General features: G+C 37.9%; 1 non-coding gene across 1 annotated transcript; it reads left to right on the top strand.

The window, feature by feature from the left end:
- The first annotated feature begins 9892 nt into the window (after window positions 1–9892).
- On the top strand, window positions 9893–9999 carry LOC129025503 (U6 spliceosomal RNA). The gene has a single exon (XR_008497258.1). It is a non-coding gene; the product is annotated as a U6 spliceosomal RNA (small nuclear RNA).
- Window positions 10000–12803: the final 2804 nt, after the last annotated feature.

Genomic DNA, 12803 nt, shown 5'->3' with positions numbered 1-12803 from the left:
AGCTGCCAAACATGATGTCATTACTGATATACCAAGAGCAGGGAAGTTTAAAAATGCACTGGGATCCTGATGCTGGTTCAGGTTCTGCCTAGTGTTAAATATATATATATATCCCCCAAACTGGGAACTAATGCAAGAAAATGACGCATGTCCCTTCAATGCCTTTTTAAGCAGGCTCACCCAAGAATTATTTGATTGCCCAGGAGAATGCACTTATGTTTGGCTTTGCTATTTCTATCTAATTGGAGCGCAGACACTGAATTTAGTTGTTAATTTGTATATTTTTGTCCAGTAGAGATGACCCCACTAGCTACAGTTTTATGGTCCCACAAGACATTTGCCAGTTTTGTATCTAGTGGCAAATTTATTTCATCATTCCTTTGACTGACTATATATAAATATCTGTCCTTTGAAACAACCTTACTATCTTGTTGGCTCTCTCATTAATTAATGAGATGGATAAAATCTTTGACAGCATTCATTCTATATTTGTATAAAAGTCCTGTTTTTAACATTTTGAAAATTATATTTCAATACTAGGGATGAGTCTGCAGTTTCTCCAGTCTCCTCAAATGCAGAGTGGTGGGTGAGCTGGGTTCCAAGACCCTTCAGGTGTCAATATTGTATGATTCCTTCCGTGAATGTGTGATGTAAAGTATTTAGTAGGGTAGGTTATTTGTTAGAGAAATTTTCAAAGTAAAAACTTCAGAATGGTTTAAGGATGGTTACATTAACAGTGAATTCTAGCTGAACAAAGAATCTAAAAATTATCACTAGGTTCTGTAGTTTGAGTGATGATGTCCCCTCCTTATGTTTTGAAACTTAACCCCCAATGCAACAATATTAAGAGGTATAGATGTGGCCTTTGGGAGATGATTACGTCATGAGGGTAGAGCCCTCACAAATGGGATTAGCACCTTTATAAAAGGGCTTGAGGTTGAAGAGAGCCCTCTCTTGCACTTCTGTCCCTTCTGCCATGTGAGAACACAGCATTCATCTCCTCCAGAGGATGCAGAAACAAGGCACTATGTCGAAAGCAGAGAGCAGCCCTCGCCAGACACCAATCCTGCCAGTGCCTTGATCTTGGACTTCCCAGTCTCTAGAACTGTGAGAAATACATTTCTATTGTTTCTAAATTACCCAGTCTGTGGTATTTTGTTACAGTAGCACAAATGGAATAAGACCCCAAGTAACCTGATTATCCAAACATTAAGCTTCCCAGACTATCAGAGTCTGGAGATGGATGCCACCTTGTCTGGAGATGGATGCCAATCCTCATGGGGCCTACCTTGTGGAATACAGCTATGTAACCCGATAAATATAAGAGGCACAAAAAATGATCCCTGACTCTAGTTCTACCAGAAGAGAGCCTGCAGCATCTGATAATGAACAGCAGTCTCACCAGATCATCTGCCTCCTTGCTACTCAACATGTGGTCTGAGGACCAGCAGCAAAAGACATCACCTGGGAGCATGTTAGAAGTGCTGAATCTTGGGACCATCCCAGATCTAGTGAGACAGAATCTGTATTTTAACAAGATCCCTTGCTGATTGATACGGGCAGAAAGCTTGAGAAGCACTGATCTGCCTGCAGGGTCCAAAGGTGGTTCTCAGCCCTGGCTGCACACTGGAACCACCTGGGGAGTTTTAGGGCTTACAGAGTGCAGGTGTTATTAGTATCCCCCCCCTAGCAGGATGGGAAAGAAGGTGACAGATGAAAAACATAAGCCACTCATCTCAAGTCAGCACTGTGTAAGAAGCCCAGTAAAGGAACTTTAGCAATGCCAGGCTTTTTCAATTTGAGCTCTAGGAAAGAAGTCAGGGAGGGGAAGACTGAAGGGCTACAGGGACAAAGGAGAAGAATGGCAATCCCATGGGTTCTTCTATTGATTTCCCCCCCTCCCAGGAATGAAGGTATTTGTAACTTGCCAGGAAGCCTGTCTCCTGTTCAGGCTAATTCTATACTGTGAGTTTATTCAGAGTTTAAGAATAATAATCAGGGACCACAAAACCCTAAAAATCCCTGAAAGCATCAGTAATGGGAAGGGCAGAGTGTACTTTGACCATTCTTAAGGAAGTCCCTTTACTTGTTCTAAATCCCAGGCATGGAATTTTGCTTCATTCAAAGTTCTATAGTAAGAAGTCTCCACACTAATCGAGTTTAACCTTTCACTATCACAACCCACAGTTGCTATTTTTAGAAATGCTGGGCTGTGAGCAAAAGATTAGGTTAAGTATCAGTGGCCTGCAGATGTGATCCCAAATACTTGTCATAGACATATTCTGACAACTGTACTCCACCAATCTGTTTAGTACAGTGCTTTGGTTTCTTCAATAACAAAGTACTGCTTGTGGGTCTGGTGGATTCAGAGGGATCAAAGAGTGGTGTCAGGTGCTAAGGAAAGTCACTATTTGGAAAACTTTAAACTAAAAAAGATGGAGGATCCAGTTCTGTCCTCAGGATTGAGTGATGTGGAGCTCCACTGCTCATGTCTGAGGCCTGTCCAGACCTCTCTTACAGGCTCTGGCTCCCATGCTTGGACTTTGGATTGGCCGACAACTCCAAGGGAGTGAGTCTCTTGTGCATCCCTGACAGCATTTTCACCAAGTTCCTTGTCTCACATCTATAGTTTGCCATTCTTCATTCTTTAAGGCAGCTTTTAAACTACCTGTATAAAGAATTAACTGCTTTTGTTTCCAATTCACCATAGACCAATACTTTTAAAAATGTAATTTAAAAAGTCCCCATTCTTCCTCCCACTCTGTACCCTTTATAATGGTTGATCATATGTTCCAGTTTGTTGAGGACAATGTCATTTTCCATCTATTGTCCTGGAGCCATGATTAATAATCCCTTTCACTCTGGAAATGGTTCCACTTGAATAACAAATTATATGGTCACCCTACCTTCATATGTGATTATAATCATTACTCTTATATACTTACACAATTTCTACAAATATCAGCAAATAATGTGAATTTTTATCTCTCAAAAGATAGAAAGGATGATATGTGTAGTTGTAAAAACATAGTCAATTGATGAGTCTATTGACAGTAAATTAGTTAGGATAATGTTAGCTGGCATAATAAAGAACTCCCAAATGAATAGTGATTCAAGACAATAGAAGCTTATTAGTGCCTCACATAAAGTTTAAAATGTGTATTCTAGGCAGAGATTCAGGGGCTGGGGATAAGGCTCACTTCGTCTTGAGGCACTGCCATCTTAACAAGTGGCTTCCAAGATTTCCACATGTCTTAATTGAGGCCACTATAACAAATTACCATAGACTAGGTGGCTTATAAAAATATACATTTATTTCTCACAGTTCTGGAGACTGGAAGTCAGACATCAGGGTGTCAGCATGCTCAGGTTCTGGGGAGGGCCCTCTTCTAGGTTGCAGACGGCCAACTTCTCATTGTATCCTCACACAGCTAAAAGAGGGAAGAGACTTCTCTGGGGTCTCTTTTGTAAGTGCACCAATCCCATTTAAAAGGGCTCCACTCTTGTGACCTAACCACTTCCCAAAAGCCCCCACCTCTTAATACCATTACATAGTGGGTTAGGATTTCAACATATTAATTGGGGGGACACAAACGTTCTGTCTATATCCACAATGTTTGTCTGTATCAAGCGAGTGAATTGGAAAAAGGCTTGGTGGATTCCACATGGAATTATGAGTCATAACTTAAAGAGGCACAGGTCACTCCTGATCACATTTTATTAGCAAGAACTCAGTGCCTTGACCACATCGAACCACAAGGGATGCTAGAAAATGTAGTCTAGCTGCATACACAGATGAGGAAATCGGTTTGGTAAATAATTTTGCCACAGTAGTCAAGGACATCATTTTTAAATGAAATAGAATAGAATAAGCCAGAATTCATTTGACCTGGAATATAGGAAAGGTTAGTAGAGTTTTGGAAAAGCCTTGTTTCAGTCATCTATATATTTGTATGCATGCTGTGTGTAAAATGTATTTCTTACACTGGGTCACAGTCAAAAAGTTAAAGCCATTCTACCAAAGAAATTTCCATATAAACAGTATTAGAAGAGACAGCCAAAGGAAAAAATGAGGGCTCAAGCTCTGAAGAGAGCTTTAAAATCACTGAGAAACTGGGCTAGTGTGAACATGCTTAAATATTCATAAATGACAATAACATCAACAAACCAGATGCAACTGTGTAGACTGGGCTGATCCTGAGAAACACTGGCATTGGCAAGTGAGTCAGGTTGGACTTAGGTACCCGCCCACTCCTCTGACAGCAGCCCACCCCTATTCTCCAAGGATCTCACCTATGCCCATGCATGCAAAGTATGAGGGAATAATTTAGTCGTTTCTAGCAGAACTTGCATGGAAAAAATCATCATGAATCAAAAGAATGAGGCTTTCAAATTTGAATAAAGGGCTGGTTTCCTCACATTTTAGGGCAAAGAATCAGATCTGATATCAATATAACTTCCAATCACATCACACAAAGAGCCACTCTCTTGATACTGTGTGGAGCTGTTATGAGCATGAGTGTATATGTGCATGTGTGTGTGCACGTACATATGCTTGAGCACACGCTCACCTGTGTGCTGAGACACAGGAGAGGTAAGACAGTAGAAAGATCAAGAAGTATTGAGAATTCCTGGCAGAAACAGAATGAATGGAGCTGGTTTAATCCATTTTGAGAGGACTTCGGTGGGCTTTTCTAAGGAAAGGCAGGACATAGTCTAGAAAAACACAGCAGAGATGACATTTTGAGCATAGGGATCCATGGTGAGCCATAGAACATGCTTTAGAGTTGAAATAAGCAGACCTGTGTTTGAGTCCCAGAGAGATAGCTTATTCTTCCCATTACACAGATTAGAAAACCGAGAGTCATAGAGGTTACACCCAAGATTTTGCAGCTCATATGAAGAACGGGTAATCAAAGAAGTAGGCTCAGTAGTGGAAAAAGATAAGAATCTACCCAGAAGGACTGTCCAGCTCAGAGGCAGAACATACTGGGACCACAGGAAATTCAGATGGTGGCTGAGCCCCCGCTGAGGGAGAGTAACCAGAGCTCTTCAGCACAGGATCAGACAGCTGGTCCTTACTAGGGTGTTTTGGGCTGCTGTTTCACCAGGGAAAAAGCAACAGTGAAATGAAAAGAAGTTGGTGGGCATTCTGGAAAATGCCATCAGTTGAACGTGTCCTATCTCTTCCTTGCTATACTACACTCCAAATAAAAAAGAAAGAGCTTAATCACCTGTAAAACGGGCACTCAACTCAATTTCCCCGTGCAGATCTATAAACCCAGCCCCTCCCTTTCCATCCCCTCTCCCACAGCCCACCGGAACAGGGCTGGAGACAGTCATTTCTTAGAAACACTAAAAATATACATTACATCATTCCTCCCCACAGCCTTCAACCCCCCCCACAACAAGCCAAGTAATTTGAGCCCCTCTGCAAGGCATGCCATAGCCTCCCTTTGAGGTCTGTGTTTTCCCTATTTATTGTACCTGGGAGACTGACAGACATATGTTTTATGATACATTATATATTAGGCTTGGCTAAAGGCTCCATTTCCATTAAAGATGACTAAAGCACTAAGTTATAGCTACCTGGACCTCCCCTGCCATTTGTCTTCTGAAGCTATTCTCTGAGCTGTATTTCTGTCTTTTACTGTGACATTTGCTTACAAAATGGACAGAGCTTGGCCATTAAAAACCAAAGACTCTGCTTCTACAACATTTTTTAGAACAGAGCTCTAGAGCCCTCTTCCTGAATTCCTCCAGTTTTTGGTTCTGACAATTTCCTGAAATAGACGAGTGATCCCCAAAGCTGCAAAATCACATCTCTCTTTAAAACACCAGCTAAAACTGAGAAAGATAAAATAAAAACAGATCTACTTTTCCAAAATGGGGTTATGTGAGTTGCTGCTCCCTTCAGGCAATTGTTCTGCAATTGACATGTGGTTTCTGCATAGTAATTAGTTAAACGCTCACCCTCATGCATAAGACACTTGTGAGGATTACTTTTTTTTAAGTGTTGGTTTTTAAAATTTAGAATGATGCCTTTAGATCAATCTAGATACCATGTCATTGCACATGTAATTAGTAAAATAAGGAAAAGACAATGATAAAAATAGAAGCAACATCAAAAAAAAGTCAACCTTCATTAGCATTATAACCTATGAATTAAAGCTGATAACAGGGAAAATAACTTCATTTATCCTGTGCAAGAGTCAGTGATTAATTGAAAATACACATCAAAGAGCTTCATTTGCATATAGCAGCTCTGTTACTCTGAGAAGCTTTATGTGGGAAGGGGTTCCCTATTGAACACACACAGACATACAGAGACCTTTCACAATACTACAAGAGCCATCATTCCTTCCAACTATGAAGGATGTCCAGCTTCATCGATACATTTACAGCCTGGCCCAGAGAGACCACTGAGTTGAACAATGGACAAAGAGACACAGAAGTATTTCTAGATATACAAATATATAAAGAGGATGAGAAAAATATTCCTTAGTAATTTTTTTAAACTGGGAATGTCCCTCACAGGTGGTTTTCCATCCTCTCATTTCTCACAGTTAATGTTTCAGGAAGGAAAATGTTCCCCGCTTCTTCTTGATTTCTCATCTTAAAGACCATTCCCCAATTGGATGTGTGGAGCCCCCACTCACCCCAGCCTTCACATTTACTGCCACATGGAATGGCAAACTTCTCGGGCATTGATTGCTCATCTTCTCTCTGAATACAGGATGCTCAATCTCTTTGTAAGTCTCCTTTTGAAAGTTGATGAGATATTATGGAGGCATATCACTGGAACTTGCTCCACCCTTGCCCTGCCCACAATGTGCAGACACTACTCTGGATATGAACCACTATGTTCTAAGAAGCATTCCATTTGGGTGTTGTGTATGGCAAACACAGCCTCAGAAGGCCATTACTAGGGCAGGACTTCCAGAATAGCTGAGCAAAGAGCTCACCAAATCCTCATCCCAAAAAGCAACAATAAAACTGGATAAAATTGTCAAAAACAACCATTTCAGGCATCTGAAAATTGACCAACAACAGAACAAAAATGAGGAGCATTTATTCAAGAAAAATGATTGAATCTCAGGAAGAATAGAGAGGGATTGGTATTTTTGTCCAAGACTGTTTCATGCTGTTCCACCCAGCTTCATGCCACTGTAGTTCTACCAGGGCAGGGCAGGCCTTGAGGACCAGCAGCTCCATGGCTGGATGGGCTAATGTGATATGGAATGGAGGATGGAAAAACCCATGCCCAGGGGCATGGTTGAAAACAATAGCAATCTTGGGGGTAAACCATCGGAAAAAAACAAAATCATAGCTAGCCTGGAATTGCCTTACTGTCTGGGCCAAACATCATACCAGCAGAAGAGCAAGAAATTTATCAGCAAGATCCAGGGATCAAGGCAGCCAGAGTGGGACTCGGTAAGCTCCCTAGATATCTGGAAGGCTGCATGTGTCCACATGGCTGTGCTTATGCTCAGGAAAGACTGAAGAGGGTCTTAGTGAGCTACTTGTCCCTGAATGAATGTGAGACCCTAAAAGCACAGAAAGTAAAGACTGACAGACTTGCAAACTGCCTAAAATTTGAATGCCATTTTCCAAACCATACGCAGATCCATCACCATACAGTAAAAGCCTTATTGGCTCAAGAATTTTAAATCTTTGGCTGACCACTATGCTATGGTGACCCAGACGTGACTCCAAAAAAACAGGCTTAAAAATAAGATCAAGATTTTTTTTTTAATTGAGTGGAGGCATCAGTGGCTGCACACTGCTGGAGAGACAGACAGTATATAGTTATTTCGGTAAATAATAACAATAATAGCAAATAACAAATAAATAACAAAATAAATAAATAACAAAAATAGCAACAACCAAATCAGGGGAGAGAGGAATCAGAGTCCAGGGTTGCTACAATATATTATCAAAACTGTCCAACTTTAAACAAAAAGTTATGAGACATGCAAAAAATAAAAACAAAAACAGGACAGTGTGACGCATACACAAGAACAAAAACAGCAGGCAATAGAAACTCTGAAAGACCCCAGGTGACAGACTTACCAGACAAAGACTTCAAAGTAGGTGTTATTAATATGTTCCAAAAACATAAAGGAAACCCTCTTTAAAGAATCAAAGGAAAATATGATTCCCAAGAAAAAATAAAAATGTTTGAAGTGAGAGATATCCCAATTACCCTGATTTGACCATTACACATTGTATGCTTGTATCAAAATATCACAGGTACCCTGTAAATATGTACAACTATTATATAGCAATAGAAATGTAAAAGACAAAACAGAAAATATAACAATGACTCATCAAATACAAAATATCAAAAAGAAATTATTTTTAAATGACCATTTTTAAATTCTAGAGTTAAGAAGAATGATAACAGAAATAAAAAATACACAAAGGGATTCAATAAGAGATTTGAGTGGCAATAGAAAGAATCAGCAAATTTGAAGATAAATCACTAGAAATTGTCCAATCTGAAGAACTGAAAGAAAAAATAATGAAGAAATATTAGCAGAGCCTGAGAGACCTGTGAGATACCATTAAGTATTCCAACATATGTGTACTGGGAGTTCAAAAAGAAGAAAAGAGAAAGAGGCAAAAAAAAAAATGAAGACATAATGGCCCAAACTTCCCCAAGTGGATTAAAAACATTAATCTACACACCCAAGAAGCATAATTAATTCCAAGTAAGATGAACTAAAAGACATTTACAGAGACACATCATAGCCAAGATGTTGAAAGGCAAAGACAGAGAAAATCTTGAAAGTAGGAAGAGAAAAGCAATTCATCACAGACAAGTGGAAAGGAGAGCTTGATAGATTAGCAGCTGATTTCTCTTCAGAAATAATGAAGGCTCAGAATGCAGTGGGATGACATATTCAAAGTATTGAAAGAAAAAAACTGTCAACCAAGAATCCCATATCTAGCAAAACTATATTTCAAAACTGAAGACAAAACAAAGACATTTCCAGATAAACATGACCTCTCTTACAAAGAATACTAAAGGAAATTCCTCAGGGAGGAAGAAAATAACACTAGACAGTAATTCAAATTCACACAAAAAATACAGAGCATGAGTAAAAGTAACTATGTATTTAAATATAAGAAACTTTAGAAAGATAGTTTCTCTCTTCTCTTAATTTATTTAGAAGACAATAGGCCAGTCACGGTGGCTCATGCCTGTAATCCCAGCACTTTGGGAGGCCAAGGCGGGTGGATCACCTGAGGTCAGGAGTTCGAGACCAGCCTGGCCAACATGAAGAAACCCCGTCTCTACTAAAAATACAAAATTAGCCAGGGGTGGTGGCAGATGCCTGTAATCCCAGCTACTCAGGAGGCTGAGGCAGGAGAATGGCGTGAACCCAGGAGGTGGAGCTTGCAGTGAGCCAAGATCGTACCACTGCACTCTAGCCTGGGCAACAGAGTGAGACTCTGTCTCAAAAAAAAAAAGACAATTGTACAAAAGAAAAAAGAATAATTATAAAAACTTTCCTGTTGGAAATATGCCATACAAAGAAGTAATATTTATAAATAATAATATCACAAAGGAGGAGGGATAGAACTATGAAGCAAAATTTCTGTATTTCACTGGAATTAAGTTAGTATTACCTGAAATACATTGTTTTTAGTTTAGAAACATACTGTAATTCCCCCAGAAGAACCACTAAAAAAATTATTCCCAAAAATATAATTAAAAACAATTGAAAAAGGAATTTAAATAGCACACTAATAAAAAGTATTTAGGACAAAAACAGCAGTAGAGAAGGAATAGAGGAACAAAAGGGCATGAGACAAATATAAAACAAATGGAAAATATGAGATCAAATACAAATATATCAATAACTACATTAAAAATTAAATGATTGTGCTCACTTCGGCAGCACATACACTAAAATATCAATGATACAAAAAAGATTAGCATGGCTCCTGTGCAAGAACGACATGCAAATTCATGAAGTGTTCCACATACTTTTGAGTTTAAAAAATGGCTAATCCCAAAGGGTTACATAATGCATAGTCCTACTTATATAACATTTTTGAAATGACAAAATTTTAGAAGTAGAGGTCAGATTAGTGGTTTCCACGGATTAGGGATGGGGCAGGGTGGGGGTGACAGGGATATGGGTATAATTATGAAAGGGAAACATGAGGGATACTTGTGGTGTTGGAACTGTTCAGTACCTTGACTGTGGTGGTGGATACACTATCCTACACAGGTGATAACATTACATAGAACTTAATAAACCCCCTCACCCACAGACACACACACACACACACACACATGATTACAAATGAAGCTGGGGAAATGGAAATAAGAGCTATGGATTATACCACCGACAATATCCAAATTGTAATATTATACTATAGTTTTGCAAAATGTTACTGTTGTTGGAGAAAACTAGGCAGAATTTACCAGGGACTGTTCTGGGTCATTTCTTAGTACTATACATGAATATACACTTATCTCAATAAAAATTTTAATTAAAAATGTAAAAGGATTAAACATTCAAATTAAAAGGCAGACACAGTTATACTGGATATAAAACAAAACCCAACTATATGCTGTCTACAAGAGACACACATAGATTCAAAGACACAAATAGTAAAAGTTGAAAGTAAAAATACAAAAATTATATTATGCAAATAGCAACCATGAGAGAAATAAAGTCACTGTACTAGTAACAGACAAAATTAAGATAAAAAATATTGCTATAGACAAAGAAGAACATTTTATAATCATAAAGCGTTAATCAGGAAGATATAACAATTACAAAATACACACATACCTGACAACAGAGCTCCAAAATACATGAAGCAGAAACTTACAGAATTGAAGTAAGAAATTAAAACACAGTAATAGTTGAAGACTTCTATAGTCCACTCTATAGAATGGATAAAACAACTAGACATAAAATCAGCAGAGACATGGAAGAATTGAACAACATTATCAACCAACTGGACCTAACTGATATCTATAGTACACCCCACCCAACAGTAGCAAAATATACATTCTTTTGAAGTGCACAAGGAATAGTCTTGAGGATAGACCATATGCCAGGTGCCATGGTTTGAATATTGTTTGTCCCCACCAAAACTCATGCTGAGGCTTGGTCCTTAGTGTGGTGATGTTGGGAGCTGGCACCTTTAAGAAATGAATAGATCACTAAGAGGGGTTAATGCCTTTCTCATGGAAGTGAGTTCTCACTCTCATGGGACTGTATTAGTTACCATGATAGTAGGTTATTATAAAGTAAGGCTGCCTCTCGTGTTTGGTTTCTCTGCACATGCTGCTTCCCCTTCTGCTTCTCCACCATGTTGTGATGCAGCACATAGCCCTCACTGGAAGCCAACCAGATGCAGCCACCCAATCTTGAACTCCCCAGCCTCCAGAACTATGAGTCAAATAAACCTCATTTCTTTATAAATTATCCAGTCTCAGGTATTCTGTTGTCACAGCAGAGAATGGATTAAGACACTTGGCCACAAAATAACACTTAATAAGCATAAAAGGATTAAAACAATACAAAATATGTCCTCCAACCACATTGGAATCAAATTATAAATCAATAAAAGGAAATTTGTGAAGTCAATAAATACTTGGAAACTAAACAACACACTTCTAAATAACCAATGGGTCATAGAAAAAATGTAAGGGAAATTAGAAAGGAACTGAAGGAAAACAGAATCACAATATATCAAACTTTATGACATAGAGAGAAAACAGTGTTTAGAAAAACCTTTATATCTTCAAATGCCTATATTTTCAAAAAAGAAAGATCTCCAATGAATCGCCTAAACTTTTACCTTAATAAGTAAAACAAGAAAAGAAACCTAAACCCAAAGCAAGCAAAAAGAAGAAATAATAAAGATCACAGTGAAAATCAATGAAATAGACAACAGAAAAACAATACACAGAGTCAATGATACCAAAAATTGGTTCTTTGCAACAATCAACAAAATTGACAAAAATTTAGATAAACTGATCAAGAAAAAAAGAAGATATAAATCACCAAATTCAAACATGAAAGAGGAGATATCACTATTGACCTTATAGAAATTAAAAGGATTAAATGAGAATATTATGAACAACCATATACCAAAAAATTCAACAATTTAAATGAAATGGGCATATTCCTAGAAAGATACACATCACCTAAACTAATGCAAGAAGAAATAAAAAACATGACTAGACCTATAACAAGAAATTGAATTAGTAATTTTAAATCTTCCCACAAAGAAATGCCTAGGCTAAGATGGCTTTACTGGTGAATTCAATCAAACATTTATAGAAGTTAAATCAGTCTTTCATAAATTCTTCCAGAAAATAGGGGAGGAGGAAACTCTTCCCAATTAATTTTCTGAGACCAATATTACCCTGATACCAATGCCAGATAAAAACATGACATGAAAGGAACACTACAGACAAATATACTTCATGAATATAGATGAAAAAATTTTAATAAAATTTAAGTAAGCTAAAATACCAGAAACCTGTGAAAAATATTAAACATCATAACAAGAGATTCTTTTAATCCCAGGAATGCAAGGTTAATTTAACATCTGAAAATTCATGTAATATATTATATAAATAAGATGAAGGACAAAAAACACATGATTATCTCAACAAATTCAGAAAAAGTATTTGACAATATCTAATATCCATTCATTATAAAAACTCTCAACAGACTATCATCTATGAAAAATCTATAGATAAAATCATACTTAATGGTGAAAGACTGAATGTTTTCTTTCTAAGACTGGGAATAAGGCAAGGA

This window comes from Pongo pygmaeus, chromosome X (genome assembly GCF_028885625.2).
Source record: "Pongo pygmaeus isolate AG05252 chromosome X, NHGRI_mPonPyg2-v2.0_pri, whole genome shotgun sequence".
NCBI lineage: Eukaryota > Metazoa > Chordata > Mammalia > Primates > Hominidae > Pongo > Pongo pygmaeus.
This window is presented reverse-complemented; position numbering and strand designations above follow the sequence as displayed.